Source organism: Phyllostomus hastatus, unplaced genomic scaffold, assembly GCF_019186645.2.
Source record: "Phyllostomus hastatus isolate PE091 unplaced genomic scaffold, TTU_PhHast_1.1 phas_contig_402, whole genome shotgun sequence".
Lineage (NCBI taxonomy): Eukaryota > Metazoa > Chordata > Mammalia > Chiroptera > Phyllostomidae > Phyllostomus > Phyllostomus hastatus.
The window spans coordinates 2,460,415-2,480,953 of NW_025333873.1; the positions used below are offsets into that span (position 1 = coordinate 2,460,415).

General features: G+C 46.0%; 1 protein-coding gene and 1 pseudogene across 2 annotated transcripts in view; both read right to left on the minus strand.

Moving 5' to 3' along the window:
• BABAM2 (BRISC and BRCA1 A complex member 2) overlaps positions 1–20,539 on the minus strand; it is a 338,154-nt gene that overhangs the window by 47,836 nt on the left and 269,779 nt on the right. The window lies entirely within an intron of this gene.
• On the minus strand, positions 17,272–17,355 carry LOC123822638 (annotated as a pseudogene).

The following is a 20,539-nucleotide window of genomic DNA, read 5'->3' on the forward strand; positions in this document are numbered from 1 at the left end:
CTTACCGCCTGGTCCTCCTCTTAGATTTCCACTTTCTACTCAGCGGTCCCAGTACTCTGCAATTCCTCCCCACCTCCCTTACTCCGAGTACTCGCTAAGGCCAGCTGATTCTACCTTTGCAGGGGTTCTAGAATCTGTCCTTTCCTCTCCCTACTCCCTCTGTTTCAGCACCTTGTATTATTTTGCCTGGACCAGTTATCCCAGTGGTTTTCCTGCCCCGGCTTCCTCCCACTTGAATTCAGCCTCCACTCTGCTGTCAGGTGTGTAACATGATCGAGACAATGTCATGCCCCGCTTGAAATCTTCCCAAGGTCTTCCATCAGTAACGGCATATACTTTGAAGTCCTCACATGCATAACAGGCACACTTCTTTGCCACCTCGTCTCCTATTTCTCCCTTAACTCGTGCGCCCTGAACACAAAAGTTCATGAATTATCCCCAGTCTTCAGAATGCACTGATCAGTTCAGGAGCACACTGTCCTCTCTGCCTGGGACACCCCTTCCTAGCTATCTGCATAGCAGATTTCGATTTGCACCCGCAGACCCAGCTCTAAAATAGTCCTTTTTTTGAAAAAAGATTTTATTTATTTATATTTCGACAGAGGGGAAGGGAGGGAGACAGAGAAGGAGTGAAACATCCGTATGAGAGGGATACTGCTGCCTCTTACGCAGCCCCTACCCCTACTGGGTTGTGGGTACCTGGCCTCCAGGCATGTGCCCTGACTTGGAATTGAACCAACGACCTTTTGATTCACAGGCTAGTGCTCAATCCACTGAGCCACACCAGCCAGGGCTAAAAGATCTCTATAACGCCCCACAGAAGTTGACTTAACATACCTGTGTTATATTCAGCAGCATTTTCCACCCAGTAGTTGTATCCATGTATATCTGTGTGCCTCCCCTGCCTGACTGCAAACTCCCTGGAGCACCTGCTCGTTTCTGTGGCCACGGGGCCTGACACAGGACTCAGCCGCAGCAGACACTCGAACGCTTGCTGAGTCGACTTGAGTGTGCATAGGCTTTCCTCTGACAGCAGAACCAAGGTTTTGGTGATGGTGCCTTCTCAGTGGTGGTGCCACAGGCGCAGCAGGTGAGAAATAAACCAGTAACGGGGGCCAATGCCAGTTAACAGACGTGATGAAAAGTGACTGTCAGTGAGCAGGCGTGGGACAGAGTACCTTTTTATTCATATTTCTTTCTGGAATATCTGCTTCTGTAACCCAGTTCATGCCCCTTGACAAGAAATAATAAATATGAAATTCCTTGTTGGTTATGAATAATCTATCGATATCTCTGCAAACTGCAAAGGACCGTGTTCCGCTATCTGAAAGGACAGGCCAGGTTCTGAGGGCTTCGCTCTGAATAGGCCGCACGCTCGGCCTGTGCCGACCACGGGGGCGGGCCTGGCGCGAGGCCGCACCCCGAGGGCCCCTCCACCAGCACAGCCCGTGCCTGAGAACAGAGTGGCAGCCCGTGGGGACGGCAATACGTTTGCTTCAACAAGTCGGTGTACATGGGGAGATTATTCTTACCAATGTATGTGCATTAAAAAAATTTTAAAACACAAGAATATACTTTAAAAACATATTTGATTTCTTCTAATGTCTGACATGGGCAGTGTGGAGGGGAGTGGCCTTTGAAAGCGCTTTCTGCCAGCTTGTGAAAACTCAAATTTTCGCATGTCAGCTCAAAGATTTTCCCACACTCACCCACTTGGTTAAAGGACCCGGGCCTGAATGCAGGCCATCTGAGCGCAGAAAGGGCGAGGCTGAGGTTTGTACTGAGGACGGCTGGCACTGGGGTCCGAGACCCAAGCGTGGGAAGGTAGCGCTGGCACAGAGCAGCAGACTGAATGGGCACAGTGCGCAGCATGGATCACAAACAGATTCTTTCAAAGGCCAGAGATGAAGATAACTCCATCCTTGCTAAAACCATCTGATGGCTGCGTGGTACAGACATATTTTGCTTTGCTACGTAATTTCCTCGGCACTTAACTAAAAATTGTGTCCCAGAATTGAATTCTACTGCTCTTTCTAAATGGGAGCTGAGTCACAGGTATCTCAATGCTGTGTCTGCAGTCTAAAGTGGGTGACTCACGTCTGTAAAATTCTGAGAGAAAGTACCAACCGACCCACTGCTTAGTCATCTTTTGCATGGATGCTGGGTTCATGAGCTCTGTAAACTATAATGAGCTATCTAGCCTTTTGCCATCTCTTTATTCTTTTCTAAACAGTACAAATTACATCTCTAAAAATAACTTCATCCGTGCAAGTGAGTCACTGCGACCTGACAAGCTCCCACAAGCCACCCAGCTAAATTGCAATATTTACTTGTGAAGGTACAAATCTTATTGTCATATTAGCCCCATTTTTCCTTCTGAGATCAAAATTTGGTAGACTTGGGGAAGGAAGGAGGGTTTCATCAAATGTTTTAATGAAAATATGGTTTACCCCTAACCTTCGACATGGGCAGAGGCTTGGAGTGGGGATGAGAGAAGAAACCCTTTGAAAGCTGTTTCTGAGAGCTTATGAAGACTCGAGTTTTAATATTTCAGGTTGAAGATGAATGAAAAACTCTGCACTTTTCTTTGGTGAGGGGTACTTATTGGCTGTTGAAAGAAAAATGTTGGTCATCTTATTTACTCTAAAATCTGGAACTGTGACATTACGACTTTTCTTTAGTTATGACATTTTGGACAAAAGGCCCAGCCACGCTAATAAATGCACATGCATTAAACGTTAATCTCCAGTAGTTGATTCTCTCACCACACCCGGATTCTCAGGCCACACCAGGAAGCTTCGCTGCTCCACCTGTTTGCTGGCAGTGGTCCAGCCCGAGGGCCTGCTGGGCCTTCTGGGCCTGGAGTCGCCAGCTCTCAGCAGCCTCACCCCAGCCCGTCCCGGTCAGGCAGTATGTACAAGGAATCCAACTGGACGCAGGGGCAGGTTACCTGCAAGGAGCTTACATCTTCATTAACTAGGCAGCAACGCTGAAATATCAAAGCGCTGTTAACCTACGCGCTGGCTGAAGCCAGAGAAAAATAAGAGTATTCCTCATCAGTGTTTGGTCAGAAATGGAATGACTGATATGATACCTCTGCCTAGAATGTTTCCACTGCTGCTCAGGCTTCTCCTTTAAGAGAGCAGACCACTTGGCCTCAACACGGTGGCTGTGTGAATACCCCCGTGCCGTGGGAAGTCTCTCCCATGGCACGGGGGTGCTTTGGAACACAAAGATGCAATCACTGGTCCACCTGAAAATTCTCCAGGAAACGGCTCGAAAGGCCCACTGACTGTCACCAACAAGGGGGGAGGCTGAATCGCTGACATCCCTCCTGGCTCCTGTGCACTTGGCCTGCGGTAGGGAGGCCTGCTGGAATTCCCAGGATGCTGCTCTTCACCCGGGTGGGCAGCTGCCCCCCGCCATGGTGCCTGCTGTGGGATCTTGGGTCTGGTCGCTTCTGCTAGGTCTTCACTAACTCAGCCTCTGCCCTGAGCCCCAACCTCAGCCATGACCTACCTGCATTGCCACACTCTGGCTCCTCCAGGACACGTGCCCTCTCGTCTCCCTTTTGTTCCAACAATTTGATGTCACCTCATCTCTCTAAGCCTCTCTGTTCTCCTCTGCAAAATGGGGAAAGCAGCCATCTGCCTCTCGGTGCGTGACGATGAAAAGACATCCTGTCAACGAACGACTTTACAGACTGCGAATGTGCTCTGACCACGCCCACCCCCGCCAAGGGCCTGACACCATGCTGGGCACTGTGCATAATATTAATTGAAAATATCACTTAGATGTTGTCTTTGACCTTGACAAGCAGATTAACCAGAATAACCAAGCAAATATACAAGACAGAGTCATCCAAGATCATCAAAGTCTCATAATTACATCATTCAGATCAGGTGCTGTGAGATGTGGACAATCGGACAGGAGAGAACCCTGGAGATGGCGGGCTTTAGGAAATGGTAAGAGACAAGGCCACGGAGAGAAGCAAGCAGGGGCAACGAAGAGGCCAAGGCCGAGTGAGAGAGAGCGCCTCATGGACAAGAGGAGCCTTGCTGCTGAGAGAGGCCAGTGGGTGCTTGCGCGCAGCGAAGAAACAACATGAAAAGTGACGTTCCAACACCAGTAACATGGTGGCTGGGCACAGGGGCCACAGACAAACCAATCAGCTGGTGAAATACCCCTGGACGGAGGTGACTGATTATAAACTGGGGTGGAGGCATGGCAGTGGCCATCACCTTGTATTTCTACAGCACTTGATCGTCTCCAATGTGAGCTAATCCTCATAAAAACCCTGTGAGGCAGCCAGGAGACGCACAAATGAGAAAAGTCTCAGGGCCAGATGAGATGAAGCTGGGGACTTGACCCGGGTTTTCGGACCCTCAGGTAAGTGTTTTCCCTACTATCTGTGTAGTTCTCAGGACGAGCTGTGCATCAGACTTACCCATGGCGCTGTTTTTAAAAAGATACGTGCTCAGCAACCACCTCCACCCCCTGTTCTGACTCAGCAGTGCAGGGGAGCCGGGCAGAAGAGAAAGGCCGGGAGGTGTTCAGGCGTCAGACCTTCCCAGGGCTTCGAGGGGTCTGGTGGAGGCTGGAAGTACGAATACGCTGTGCTGCACCACACTGCGTGGGGCCCACACAGGTGAAGGGGCCCAAGAGAAGGAGAACTTGCACACCCCTCCAGGCCCGGAGCCTCCGTTCCCTGGGTCTGACCCTGCTATTATTAAACGCTGGATGGAGGAGCCGATGTTCAATCAGGGTAGCTGGTAAAACCCGTCTCCTAGACAAGGATGTTGTTTCGGCTCTGTGTGCCTGTCTTCACTCCCGTCGTTCCTATCTGCACCAGCCTGAGTGAGGGAGTCTGGCAGCGTTCCAGAAGACTGCTGAGAGCGGCAGCTGTGAAGGCACGTTCCCGTGATGAGGGCTGGTGCCGCTGGGGCCCACCGGTCCGCCTGTCTCCGCGGCTCTCCTGCGACGTCAGCCCCGTCAGCCCCGTGCAGACGGTGTCTTCGGGACGCCTCCCCCAGCTCCCGCAGGGCCTTCTTCAGTTCCACAAAACTCTGGAAGTCCCTGCCACCGTGGGCCCCTCGGGCTCAGACTTTCCCGAGACAATGAGTAACTGGAGGGCAGGCGCCTCCTCACGTGGGCTTGTACTTCTGACACGGAGAGGCTCGGACGCTATCTGCTTCCTCCGAGAACCAAACGGAGTAAGCCTCGGTCTGACACTCCGCAGTGTGCTACACCCTCCTGGCGCTCTGGGACAAACGCTGCCTCCTGTCAAACCACAGCTTCATCTGACTAGTGTGACAAACACCTGATTTGAGCCACGTTGGCCTGCCCCTTATCTCTCCGCCTAAGCAAGAGCCTGGCCCTCTTATTCCAAGGGCTTCACCTTCCACTCTGTTTCCTTCCCCAAAGCTACAAGTTGTAGAAGGTTTTGCCTTAACGACCATTTTCTCAGGCTGACACAATTCTAAACCAAGTACAAAACTTGATAATTCACTAAGCTTGTCCAACTTGCTCAGGGACAAGTGTCTGATTTTTATTAGGCTTTTTGAATTACAGCTCTGAACATAGTTCGGTCTTAGACCTCCATTGCTGCTTTCACGAACAGTACCCTGGTCTAAATGCTAGAAAGACACTCTTATCTCCTGCTTACCACGCCAAACCCCCTTCAAAGCAGACTCTTAAAACCTCTTGGATGCTTTCCCAAAAGAATTCTCCCAGTCTGTACCGGCTAACATAACTCTCCCTCCTCCACCCCTCTTAGAACATACTGGTATCCATCACAGCCACACCCTCTGTCTCTCTGCACACAGGTTACTTGTGAATGCCCTTGATGGTGGGAATCACCTCTAAAATCTATGCGCCCAAAACTAGATGAGTGTTCATCTGAAATTACTGCATATTACTCATTAGCATACATGTCATGAGCCAGGGGTAATTTCGAAGCTTGAGAACACATTTGGGAAACTTGAAAACCCATTTTAAACCTGCCACTTTCAAATTGATAGGCAGAATCTTCCAATAGTACAGTGAACCTGCAAGCTGGCCCTTTCCCTTTTACTGATGGCTCCATAAAGGCTGGCTTTGGGGCGATCCATGCTTTCTGGACTTATCTAATACCCTTTCTGATACCATGGGCTGCCTCGGTTTCTATACATCAGTAGAGCACTTGATGTGAAGGGCACAGATGTTTATCATGCTACCCCAAGTGATCTACAGAGTCAGGGCAATTCACATCGGAATCCCAACAACATTCTGGACAGACGTTTTTTTAAAATCCTAAAATTCATATGACACCACCAGACACTGAGCGGCCAAAGCCATCCTGAGCAAGAAGAACAGAGCTGGAGGCAGCACACTTCCTGGTTCCCAAGCTTGTTAAATCTAATCCGCAAGGCGCCGGCCTGAAAACAGACACACAGGCCAGTGAAACTGACAAGAGAGCCCAGAAGTCAGTCTGTCCATTTACGGCGACTGACCTTTGACAAGGTTACCAAGGACACACAATGGAGAAAGGACTGTTTCTTCAGTATGTGTTGCTGGGAAAACTGGGTATCTACGTGCAGAGGAATAAAACTGGACGCTTTTCTCACACCAAAGACAAAATTCAACTCAAAGTACATGAAAGACTTGAATGTAAGTCTTGAAACTGTAAAACTACCAGAAGAAAACAGAAAAAAAGATTCCTGGTACTGGTCTAGGTGATAACGTTTTTGGCTATGACACCACAAGCACAGGTAACAAAAGCAGAAACAGACACGTGTGACTGCATCACCCTGAAAAGCTGCACAGCCGAGGAAGCGGTCAGCAGTGAAAAGACAACCTATGAAGTGGGAGAAAATATTTGCAAACCATGCGTCCGATGAGGGGTTAATATCCTAAGGAACTCACACAGCTCAAAGCCAAAAACCAAATAACCCAATTAGAAAATGGCCAAGGACCTGAATAGACATCTTTCCGAAGAAGGCATACAAAGGGCTAACAGGTACATCAAAAGGTACCATTGCTAGTCATCAGGGAAATGCAAATCAAAACTACAGTGAAATATGACTTCACACCAATTAAGATGATTATCATCAAAAAGACAAGATACAACAAGTGTGTAGGCAAGGATGTGGAGAAAAGGGAACCCTTGTGCACCATTGGTAGGAATGTAAATTGGTGTAGCTACTATGGAAAACAGAATGGAGGTTCCCCCCAAGAAGAAATAAAAACAGAACTACTGTATGATCCAGCAATCCCACTTCTGGGTATATGAGGTCTGTCCAGAAAAAGTCCAGCCATTGTTAATATAACCAGAACAGTTTACACAATATTGATGTAACCTGGCAGCCAAGGAGAGTGGACTGGAATGCGCATGTGTGAACAACAACGACTTCACTGTATTAGTGAGTGGGGGCGGTAGACACCACTGAGTGAGCGTGTGTACTGTGTGGCTATGGCATTAAAATGACTGAGTGAGTAGAGCCACAAATCTGCATCAAATTTTGCATTAAACTTGAACAGTCCTCTGCGGAAACTATTTAGATGATTCAGAAGGCCGCAGCTATGAGCAACTGGTGATTGGTAGCTTCATCATGACAATGCGCCTGCTCACATATCATGTCTCATGCAGAGTTTTTCGGCGAAACATCAAATCACCCAGGTGACTCAGCCCTGATACAGCCCAGATTTGGCAACCTGCAATTTCTGGGTTTTCCCAAAACTAAAATCACCTTTGAAAGGGAAGAGATTTCAGAATGTCAATGAGATTCAAGGAAATGGAAATACAACAGGGTAGTTGATGGCTATTGGGAGAACTGTGTGAGGTCCCAAGGTGCCTACTTTGAAGGGGACCGAGGTATCATTGTCCTGTGTACAATGTTTCTTGTATCTTCTTCAATACATGTCTTCATTTTTCATATTACATCGCTGGATACCTTCTAGACAGACCTCGTATATCGGAAGGACATGAAATTGGTATCTTGAACAGATAGCTGCACTTCCACTTCACTGGAGCATCATTCACAATAGCCAACATGAAGGAACAATCTAAATGTCTGCCAATGGATGAAGGAATCAAGAAAATGTGATATACACACACACACACACAGAGGAATACTATTCTTCCTTTAAATAAAAGGAAATCCTGCCATCTGTGATAAAATGGATGAACATGGAGGACATTTTGCTAAGTGAAGTAAGCCAGACACAGAAAGACGAACACCACATAATCGTACTTATATGTGGAATCTAAACCAGTCGAACTCACAGAGGCAGAGAGGAGAGTGGTGGTCACCAGGGTCTTGGGAGGGGGACACAGGGAGAGGTTAAGTCGAGGGTCCCAAGTTTCACTTGCGTGAGATGAAAGAGCTCTGGAGACCTAATACACAGCCCAGTGACTGCAGCCAACAATTCCGAATTGTATACTTGACATTTGCAAAGAGGGTAGATATGAAGTATTCTCGCCACACACATGCCCACAGAGAAAAAAATGGTAACTATGTGAGGTGATGGATATGTTAATCAGCTTAACTGTGATCATTTCACAGTGCATATGTGTGTCAAATCATCGAGCTGTAGCCCTGACTGATGTGGCTCAGTTGGCTGGGCATCAGTCATCCCACAAAGGAAAAGGCAGCCGGTTTGATTCTGAGGTCAGGGCACATGCCCGGATTGGCTACGGTGTGTACGAGAGGTAACCAATCAATGTTTTTTTCTCGCATTGATATTTCTCTCCCTCCCTTCTCCTCTTAAATAAATTAATAAGTAAATACATAAATATATTTTAAAAGCTCCCATCAAGTTGTATACCTCAAATATATGTAATTTTATTTGTGAATTACACCTCAATAAAGCTGAAAAAAGGGGGCACGGCCATTTAAGAGGCTTGTTTCCTTCAGAATGTCTTGACAGGTTGATCTTTCAAAATTTCTTCCTTTGGAAAAGAACCCCAGGAACCATTTGGAGACTGACTGAGTCACATCACTGCAATCGAAAGGACATCTTCATGAGGGCCCATGTCATGAGGAGAGGAGGTCAAGTTGGTTTACCACCTGGGCAGGTGCGACCTTGAAGGAACAATGTCCCTGATGCAGCAGGAGGCGGCCCTGGTGGCAGGTGGTGGCTCCGGTCAGCTCGAGGCCCAACCAAATCAAACACGCCCAACCCCCTTGCCTTTACAAAGACCTCCTCTATTTGAATGAGATGGGTGAAAACTCTAGGGCTGTGGGGCTACGACCTTCTGTAGAACTGCACACATCAAAAGCAGTTGTCTCCTTTTATCTCAAATTCTGCCAAACAGGTCAAAAATGCCATCAGCTCTAGCCACGTGTCCTTGGACAGCCATCTTCTATGCTGGGAAAACCAAGTAAGGTGCTCCACATCCTTTTCTGCACCCAAGGTTCTGCACATGTCAACTCGGTGTTCATGCACCCCTTGCATAACTGCCGAGTCCTGAATGCCGAGGAGACAGGGCAAGATCATATCTCTACAGGAATCAAGAAATGACATCATTACGTGGTGTGTGAGCAAGATAAAGCAAGGCAGAACAGAAAGGCTCAGAGAGGGTTTGAATGTGGACAGTCGGGACCTGACTTAAATTGTTCTGCATTTACAGCAGGTTACCAAACCTCCCTGCTCGCTATTTTTCCATTTGCAGAAGCGCAGTCATGACTTTTGTCTTGCAGGATTACTGGAAGGATTACATGATGTACTGCACACAGGGCATCTAGCAGAGTTACTGTTGCACAGTCAATGTTCCATATGTGACGACTATTAGCGTGACTTGGATTGAGGGCTGAGACACTTTCTCCTCATAGAAAGAGCCGGAGTCATCAGCAGATCAAAGGGAAAACCATGCCATCTGGGTGAACGGCAGGCTGACTCTTGGTTCAGGCATGAGAAGACGACGGTGGCGTCTGGTTTGGGTCTAATCAAATGCATGACCAATAGCAGCAGTGGCCAAAACCCTGTCCACAGCATGAAGGCCACAAAGTGGGGCTGTTGACACCCAGCACCACCACATGGAGAGCTTTTTTGCAGATGTGGTCCTTTCTTAAGAGACAATGTTAATATTATTTTCTGGAACAGTAGGATAGAATAATGATTTTCTAATTTTAAGTTCCATGAGAGAGGGACTATGTCTTATTCATGTACCTGATGGGTACAGTGCCTGGCCCAGAACAGGAGTTCAGTAAATAATTTTTAACTGAATTATAAAGTGGACCGAACCCTGTTTTCCAGGGCAGAGTAACAGCAAATAGCACACGTGCCAGGAGCAATGAATGCCAAGGCCACATTCCTTCCACCATTTTCACAGTGTGCACAGTTAGCCAAGTGCTGCTAAGTACTATTAGTCAAGTACTGTTAGGGCCTCTGACGAGATCTTCACACTGAAAAAAGACAAGAATAAAATCCAAAATCTATAAAGGTTATTCTTATTGCACAGCCTGGGTTTGTTTTTAATCTTTCCATGGCCAGGTTCACATCTGCGGCCTCCCTTTTATGGGCTCTGCAGCTATAAATCTAAAAGAAGACAGATAAGGTAGAAACCTTGTTAAACAAAATCCCCACCAAAATGACAAACATTCAAACAGGAGTGGCTGCCTTTATCTCATCGCCACCCAGGTTTGATGGAGTCTGTTTTCCTTTTACAAAGGGTTTGCTGTCTGAGAACCAAACATTTTCCCCGGGAGACCAAAGTCACTCCCCGGGCAGGTATTTCCCAAAGGAGCCGTACTGCACGTTCCAGGGCTGGGCCGCTGAGCCCACGCTCTGGGTGGCTACAAAATGCCTCGATTATTATCTATGGTTGGACAGATCGGGTTTTTTGATAACTTCAGTCCGTTTTCCTGGAAATGCGAAGATGTATCCACATGCTGACTCATTCGGGGTGCAGAGAGCACGGAATGCCCTGCAGAGGGTGGAGACCACGAGGGCTGAGGCTCGGGGTAAGGAGGAGAAGGAGCCCCGAGCGGGAAGAGGAAACAACACCCAGAGGACGGCTCTGGATTGATTATTTACAGACAGTTTGCCTGCAGCCAGATAAGAGATGGATCCTAGCTCGCAACTATTACCTGGTACTTCCTTCAGGTCTTTCCCTTTAAGATCAAGAAGATTCGACTTGTTTACTAAGGAATTCGGTTGCCTTGGAAGTTGGGCCTGTTCCCGTGGTGATAACTGTATAGTAATCACTCCTGTTTGTTACAAGCCTCTGCTTTTATTTGCTGAAATGTTGGATGCGGTTGCATCTTTCTAGGTATGAGATACTTTTAAAGAGACAGTATTTAGTATATTTAGATGTATAAAACCTGCCTTTCACCAGAAGGATTACAATATAACTTTGCAGAATTTTTCTGCTGAGAATAATCTCTACAGTAGACATCAAGTCACACTACACCCTAAGAGTATGAAGATGAGTGAGTCACTGACTTAATGGGGATGCAGAGGAAACTTAGGAAAACTGTGGAGAACCAGATTGGATTTTGACCAGCGCACCAGGGCTGGTCAAAACAACGAGGACCAGCAACAGCTGTGATCTTAGGCAGACCCAGCCCCAAAGTGGCTCACTTTCACAGCATTAGTGCCACCCATTAATATGAGTCACCTTTTCAAGTGTTGGGGCTATTCCTTGCTACATTCTCATAACTAATAAAGAGTTCTTTTTACTATTACTAATTACAGAGTTCCAGTTCATTCTTTTAAAAATTACTGTGCAATGTGATACCCCCACTTAAGTTCTGTAACACAGTGAAATCAGAACATGCGTGAATCCACGCTCCCTCTCAGAACAAGGCTCCGTTTCTCATGAATCTTCCCACCTCTCTCCTCAGAGAGAACCACTGCTCTCCAGTATGGATTCACCGTCCCTTCGTTTTATAAAAACACAGTTTTAATGACTGTTTCTTCATTCCCAAACAATACATTGCCTTGTTCTGCTTGTTTTTGAGCTTTTTACATAAAAATTCTCCTGTGACTTGCTTTTTTCCAATCAACATTAGTTTTTTTTTCTCTAAGATTTTTGTCTTTACTGCTTGTAAATATCATTTTGTCATTTTCTCAATTGTATAACGTTCCATGGGGTGAGTTTAACACTTTATCCATTGTCTCATCAGTCAGCATTTGTTTTTTTTCTGGCTTTTACCACAACTAATGACACTACCATGACTAGGTTTGTTTATGCGGTCCTCAAACGTTTTTTCTGTCCAGGTATAGCCACACAAATTTCTCAGTCTTTCTGCAGTGAGGTGGAGCTGAATATGAGCAGTGGACTATGGATGGGAGGCATAAAGGCGACTTCTAAACCTGCCCTTTCAACCCTGACCTGCTGGCCTGGGGCAGAAGATGCAGGGGAGGCTGCTGAGCCCAGAGGGGAGGGAGGAGGTGGGAGAAGCCAGGCCCTAGAATGCCTGCAGGAGGCAGATGCTTTCCCTGATGACCCAACAATGACCAGCACTGAACTGATACCACAAAAAATGAACCTGGTTGTGTTAGCTACAGAGGCTGGGGTTGATTGTTTCAACCACGTGTCCAGGTCAAAGTCCTGGTTGTTGATACTGTGCTACCATGGTTCAGATGTCACTGCTGGAGGAAACTATAAGAGCACATAGGACCTGTCTGTATTAATTGCTACCCTTCCATGTGAATATACAATTGTCTCAAAATGAAAAGTTTTTAAATACCATGAAAGGCTATATGGTAAACATGCAGAAGTATTACCAAAACTACAGAAGGCAATTTCCTGTTTCTGGAAAACAACAGGAAAGTGGCAGTAGGTGCAGAGGACAGCTCTTAGACCCAGACGTGCAACCCAGGGCAAACCCTTCACCCTTGACTTCCTCACCTCGGAGACGAGGGTGGTACCTGCCCTTCCAGCCTCACAGGAGATTTGGAGACTCCAATTAAATGCGATGATAAAAGGGAAAGTACTCTGAAATAGTGGAAAGTCTTATATGGGATTGAAGAGCCATTTCTAATAACAACTTGGGAAAGACAGAACCTTTTGTAAGAGCTAGAAAGCTGCAGGTGCTGAGCCTCTGCGTTAACTCCACAAGGAGCGGCTAGGACTCGCGCACCCACAGTAACGAGACACCAGAAACTTGTTCCAGGCACTGAAAGGGTATATGGAACAGGCTACACTTCATACAAGAAATTAGAAAATTGAGAATATATACTTGTATTAATTTTATACATATAAAGAAACTGCTAGGCTGAATTAAAAAAAAAACTAATAAAAGTGGGAAGAAGAGGAACAGGGTAGACTGAGCAGGGTTGAACGAGAGACTTTCCATAGTGTGCATTATTTTAAACAAGATGAACATATTGTCTCATCAAACAATAAAATAAAAAAATATTAAAGGAATTCTTAGGCAGGGTCCCTATATATTTTTGCATGTGCGGGAGGGACAATTACTCTTTCTCTCTCAAAGCCTTAGTTCCGGGAGTATGCAGTTAGCTGTGTGGTATTGCCGAGGTGTGTTTTTTGTGCATACGCATGCACGTGTGTGTATGTGGGTGAAAGAACATGCCTGCTCATGCCGGAGAATTTTGGCCAAGCCCCCGCCTCCTTCCCGTTTCCCCTAGACTGGGAATACCAGGAGTCGCGGAGGGGGGATCACCGTAGCAGCAACCCCTGCTTTTCCATTTTCTGCCTGTTGGTGTACTTTCAGGACAGCAATGGACTTAATTAGATCATTACCTTACGTGGCGCAACTGAGGCCGACCCGACTCACTTGACAGGACAAAAAGAGACCAGAAACGGGGGCTGAGGTCTTCCCTCCCACCTCGGAACTACAACCACTGGTCAGTCCCTTTCTGGGTCATACGTGGCTTCAAATACTAAGGCTCTCAGGATACCAGGGTTAAATCTGGCTTGTTTCAAAGGACTTCCTAGTTTTAAAAGAATCAAACTTGCAAAGCTGAAATCAAGAAGCAGTCTGATTGTGTAGATTTTCTGTGGCCCCGTGATCCCTGGAGCAGTGAAACAAGGCATGACGTCGGAGTAAACTGTCTTTGAACATCAGAGCACAGAGTCTCTTTCTGTTTACCCTCTGTGGAGTCCGAGGAGCCTGCAGTCTTGGGCTGCTCACCTCCCAGAAGAACGGATCCTTTAAAGTATTCTAGCCTCCTGGTTGAAGGCCAAATGAACCCGTTTTCGTCGTCGTGTAAACACAGTGCTCAAGCGCGGCCCCACTGCAGTGGGCCCTACCTTCTCACTGACTGGCTGGTGGGACAGTCTGGACTACGGGGCTTGGCCTGCTCCACTCTCCCAACATAAAACAAAAGCTATGCCATTTGGAGACCCTTTCTTGAGACCACAATTCATTTCTGAGGTCTTAAATCAAACAAGAGCTTAAGAAAAAACTTTGCAAATCCTTTCAATTTGTCGGACATAGGAGACAGTTTACAATACATATGAGGTTTCCAAGCTACAGCCAAATGAAAAATAAAAAAAAATATTAACACAGCCAAAGAGAGCATTCACTGGTAAAAGCCTCAGGGAAGCTGAGTATGACAAATATACTGCGAGCTCCCTTGGAAAAGGCACATGTCCCACTCAGCCCTGTATCTTTAGGGTTCAGTGTGGTGCCTGGTACAAACAACACGCTTAAATGTTCATGGGGTTAAATTCATGTGAGACCTGAGAGTATATGAACAAGCAAACCTCATTTCTACAAATGTTTAGGCCTATGATGCTAAATAAGACTCCATGTCTATCCTGAAAGACTAACTAGAAAAAAATGCATGAAACTAAATTTGTGTCTTTATTGGGAAACAGACTGAGTGGAGACAATGGTTTCGGTGAGAGATTTTGGGGTGGCTGGCATTTATTGTGAATGTAATCGCTAGTTCTCTGGCCTCAATCACACTGAAAGAGTCCCTTTTGCAATGAACTTCACCAGGCTCACCTGCATGCAAGGTTTGCTGATCAATGGTGGGTACCATGGTTACCCCAGAGACAGGAAATCCTTAATCCACCTTTTCAACACTGGAGAGAATTCAAAAGACTTACAGTACAAAGAAACAGATTCACAGTTGGGGGCATCAGAATTAACAGTGGGGAACACTGCAGGACCTCATTTGCAGAAAGGAATGAGGAATTGGGATCCTTACTCATCAGGTACAGTGGGGTTGGGAATTTCTTGGCCATATACTCGTCTAGGGTCTTCTAATAGTTATAGAAGAGGCCATACAGTGTTGTAATGCACTCCCCTGCCTCTTTCAAATCATGGCATGTACTCAGAAAAATGGTACGATTTTACGGCACTCTGGGGGAAATGTACGAAGCTAGCACAAGTCGCTGGCCATGGGTCCAGCTCCCCCAAGGACTGAAGTGATCAGTAGCCTGTCTATAGCCTGTTTCCAACCCGGTGGTGCCCGGCACAAGGATTGGGAAGCTCTAGTGAACTGTTGAGAGTAAGAGTTCTAGAATCAAAACATCTTAGTTCTAATGCTGTTTCCTTCAACTACTGGCTGTGGGACTTCCGGCAAATTACTTCATTGCTAAGTGTCCTAGTTTCTGCTAACGTAAAGTGGGGTAAGTAGCTGGCTTATAGAACTACTGAGAGAATTATATGGAATTATGTGTGTAAAGTAATTAGCACAGTACTTTGAGTACTAGTACTCAATAAATGATTTTATTTCTATAAAACAATGGCATTATTAACTACTACTAGAGGTCACTTCTTATCATCTTAGCAACCTCTGACTGCAAGTGGATTAGAAAAAAATATCAGGTTGACTGAGACTGAAGGAAGGTTGCCAACAAAATGCCTACTAATGAACTATGTTTTTTTAATTTGTTCAGTTTCAAATATACATGGTAGAATATACAAAGGTAAAATACATGACACATAACCATTTGAAACGTACAGTTCAGTATACGCACCACCATGCAACGCCAGGCCCTGAACGCCATGGCCCAACCCCGAAACCCTACCTGCTAAACACAGCTCCCGAGCCCTGGGAGCCTCCTTCTCCATTCCGCTTCCGTGAGTCTGACTGCTCTAGGCTCCGCACGGAAGTGGAATCACACAGTATTTGTCATTTGAGGAGATGAACTGTGTTTTGGCATTCCCTTCACCCTCAGCTGCGTAAAGGCAAGGGTTTAAATCCAGCCAGGGCGCGTTCCCAGTCCAGAACCCACTCCCAGGAGCCTCTCTCGGCACGTGGCCAGGCCATCTCAAGAATTCGAACGACTTCTTTGTGGGCAAGTGTTATCAACACGTTTCAAGTTCAAAACCAGATCCTGTCCAGTGAGATGCATGACTGAATCCTTTTGCTAAGGGTTTAGCCAGGCCAAATAGTTCTGAGCCATCCCCACTGCGGACGAGGACCAGGGGTTTCTAGGTGGGAAGGGACTCCAGGTTAAGCTGGTGACAGCCTCCGCCACACATCTGTTCTATGGGAATGTTCACTCATTCCTTCTTCCCCTGGATACCCAGTGGCTCAAAAAAGTCCACATATCCCACACTGGGCTCAACATTTCCACATCTGTTCCTCCTAACATAATGTCTGCTTCAAATGACGGCATCGTCAGCTACCTAGACGCCTAAGAAAGACACCTGTGAATCACCCCAAATTCTTCTTAGTCCTTTACCTTCTTGTGACCAATCACTAAACTCTGCCGGTTTTACTTCCAAAATATTTCCTGAGACATTTTCTTCCCCTCCATCCCTAGTGTGGCTGCTCTAGGTCAGGTCAAATCATCTTTTTAGGTTTCAGGGCCCCCATTCCAAATCCTCTTCTACGTAACACCCAACGGTTGCTTTTTAAAGAAGCAAACACATGCCACTTCCCCACCGAGCCCTCTTCAGTAACTCCCCGCTGTCCTCAGGTAAAGCCCGTGGTCGCCAGCCTGGAACATGCCGCTGAGTTCTGGGCTCTGACCGGCTCTTCAGCTCAACCTCCCCCACTCCTCAGGATCCCCTCTGCATCTGAGCAATTGGGAACCACCTGTGATTTCTGGTGTATATTCTATTTCTTCCCTCAGTGACTTTGTTGATGCTAGTCTCTCTGTCTGAAATGCTCTCACAGCCCTCCTGTCCTACTGGGTCCATTTTAAAACAATTCCACTCCCTAGTTTAACTAAATCATGCAGAAGGAAAATGGGTGGTGATAACCATTATTTGGGTCCACACGCATTCTCCTAAAACAAGATTTTCAAGATTCATGTGTCCTGACTTGTTTGGATTCCGATTTGAACAAACCAAATGTAAAATAACATGTTTGAGACAAACAGGGAAATTTGAACAGAGTCTGGGTACTGGTTGTAATACTGCTGTATTAGGTACATCTTTCAATTAGCAATAATCGCACCTCGGATAAACCTCATTGGCTACAATACTGCCATTGTGCAAAGCTATGTATTAGGTATATCTTTAAAAATATCCTCATCTGTTAGAGTTACACACTGAAATATTTACAGGTGAAATGAAATTTCATATTTGCTTCAAAATATTACAGAACATTTTCAAAAATTAAAAAGAAGGATTGATAAGGTGGACAAAACTGCAATATGGGTGATGGGCACATGGGGGTTCATTATATTTTTCTTTCTACCTTTGTATTTGTTTGAAACTTCTATAATACAATGTTTAAAAAAAAAGATTCATGGACCATCAGCGTAGACCCAGCCCACAGAAATGTCTGGATTATACTGTTTTGTTTAAATCAAAGCCAGGTAAAGGGGCATGCAGTTCGCCACCGTCCCCGCCACTCCGTCCCGCCCGGGAGCCCGGGGTGCTCTCACAGCCACACTGCCTGTTCAGCTCCGGCAGCATCTGATTTTGTAGGTCTGCGTGCACTTGTACCATGAACCTTATGTCCAAACAGATAAAACCTAGTTTCTGATGATCAGTACTTGGTTAATTCTTTAACTAAGCCACTTAGTTTTGCGTTTCTTGCGGCCGCAGAATAAAACCTTACAAGAGCCAATATATTTGTGCTGCTGGGTAGGATCATAGCTGAACAACCTGTCACTGCTAGCGAGAAGTGACACCAGCTTCCTGCCTTCAGATCGGTAACGTCTTTGGAGGGGTGTCCCTTCCCGTTCCTGAGAGATGAGACAGCCTACACGTCCCCGAGTGCATGGTGGACACTGACCCTCTGCTTTTGTTCCTGGGGCTTCCAGGTTCTTTGGGAAGCTCCAAAGACTCTCACCATGGGTCACACACGTGGGGACCGCACTCGCCACAACGTGAAGCAGCACAGTAACGCAGTGTAGCACACGGCTCTGGAATCCGTTTCTGGACTGAAATCCTAGCTTGGTCGCAGTGAATACGATCCCTCTTTCTAAGCCACAGTTTTGTCATTTGTTAGATGGGGCACTCCTAGCAATCATCCTAAGAGGCATGTTTTGAGGATTAAATAACACGAGTACACGCCAAGTACTGAGAATGGTGTCTGGAGCCTGCTACACACTCAGTACCTGTTCGCTGTTATTACGGTAAACAATGATCTTCCACAACAGCAAAGGTCTTACAGCAAAATCATGCCCATGTTTTCCCAAGCCAATAATACTTTAAAATTAATTTTAAGAAAGGTTATACTGAAGTAGGTCAACACTATATAAGTTATTTTCTCTCACTGACTTTGATGCCTTCTTGGGTTACAATTTATTAATTTCAAAGCAGCTGTGTAAACTTTTAAGTTAAAATCACTGAGATTTCATGACCTTTCTTTGATCGGATAAACTCACTTTAGTAATTACTTTAATCCAATAATTATAGCTGAAAAGAATCATACAACATACATAAAAGGTATGGGGGGGGGAAACATCATATGGTAACGTGCATCTGCTTCACAACCTCCTTCCTTACAAGAGGTCCCATAAGGTCATTAAAAAGGTGCGGCATAAATCCAAGGTACTAGAATTAGGAGAATATTCACAATGAAGATTAATGAAATAAATTCTCAAATCAGTGTCAGAGATGATCAAATAAGGCTTTCGGAAAGTAGATTCTAAAGACCAAACTCAAGTTTCACTCTGAATCGCAGCAGTGACAGTGGCGGCTGCAGGACGCGAGGCACCCGAGCTGCAGACCGTGCGCCGGGCGTGCTCGTCTGCGAGTGAGCGAGACACAAACACGGCTTCGCCCGCAGAGCTCGCCGCTCACACCGACGGCCAGGACAAGAGTTGGCAACGATGTTTAAAGTGGCTGAAGGGCCCAACGGGTCTCTTGATCAGAGCAAAAGCAAAAGGCACTTAGAAAGTAAATGTTATCTTTTTCCATATCCTTTTATCGTTTTGAACAATACAGAGAGAACTGGTTGGTTTCACTTTTTGTTCATCATCAATTTTAGTTCTGACTTCTTTGATAGCTATTATTACTGTTAGAAATAAGAAAATTAAACCACAAATCTTTACACATGCCTAATCTGAGGTAAACACATTAATTCTAAAATAGATTTGTATAGATTTGGTTTGAAATGAATTGTAATACATAACATTATGGTTTGTCATTTTAATCACTTTATCAACTCTGACTTGCGCTTCAAATCGATGTATATAAGAATATGATTTGTGTCCCCAAAGTATGCAAACTTGAGACACTTCATAGTTTTGGTTTCACTGAACTGGACAGCCATCCTGTGTGTGGCTGCTGCTTATCGGACAAGTCCCCGTTTCCGCGGCAGTGAGGAAGGCCCGCACCGCTCTGCTCAGGGGCTGAGTGGCTGCGACCCCGCGGCTCTGCCTCTCCTGGTGAAGTGACAGCGCCCCGCCAGTGCCGGGAACTGCCGTGGTTCCGCCGGCAGTCGTACAGCCTGACCAAATCAGAGCTTGGAAGGGGCATTTGTTGCAATAAACAGAAACTTCTGTTTTTTACTTAAAATTTCAAAAGCTGTCCTAATTTCTAAGTCATTGGCCTTGATTACAGGCCTGTGAGGAAAGAATTATTTAAATGACTAGCAGAATTAGTCTGCAGTTGTCAACTTCCTCTAGCTTAGGGGGGAAAAATCTTACCAGAAACTGAGCTCTCTTGAAAAATAAAATAACTGTTTTCTGAAATTAATCTAAGGGTGAAACTAATGAATGAATGAATGAATGAAAAGATGAAGACAAATACCAAAAGAAGAGTATTAAGGAATCTGTATGAAATTTAAATAAAGAAAAAAAATCAGAGTAAAAAACTCACCACCTACCAAGACCAGGCAAACCCCACCACCCCCTGCACTCACGGCAACAACCATGGAACGGGGCAGCGGAGCCACCGAATCCTGGGCACTGGCAAACCCATTCCAAAGACACACTGGACATCATGGCAGAGCAAAACCCTGTACAAAAGGACTTTTCAGTGTATTTAGAAAATCTGAGATTGCTTACAGCAGCGGCAGCAGAGGCTGCATTGCTGTGTTCACAGTACGACGTGCAGTGGTACAAGGACGGCCCGAGGAGGGGATGGAGAGGAGCAAAACTCTTATGTTTTACCAGAATTAAGTCTCTGCTGATGTGAAGGAGACCGTGACAGACTAAAGATGCATACTGCAGTCTTGAGAGAAACCACTAAGAAAACCCAAAAAGTAGCTAAAAATACCAACAGAGGAA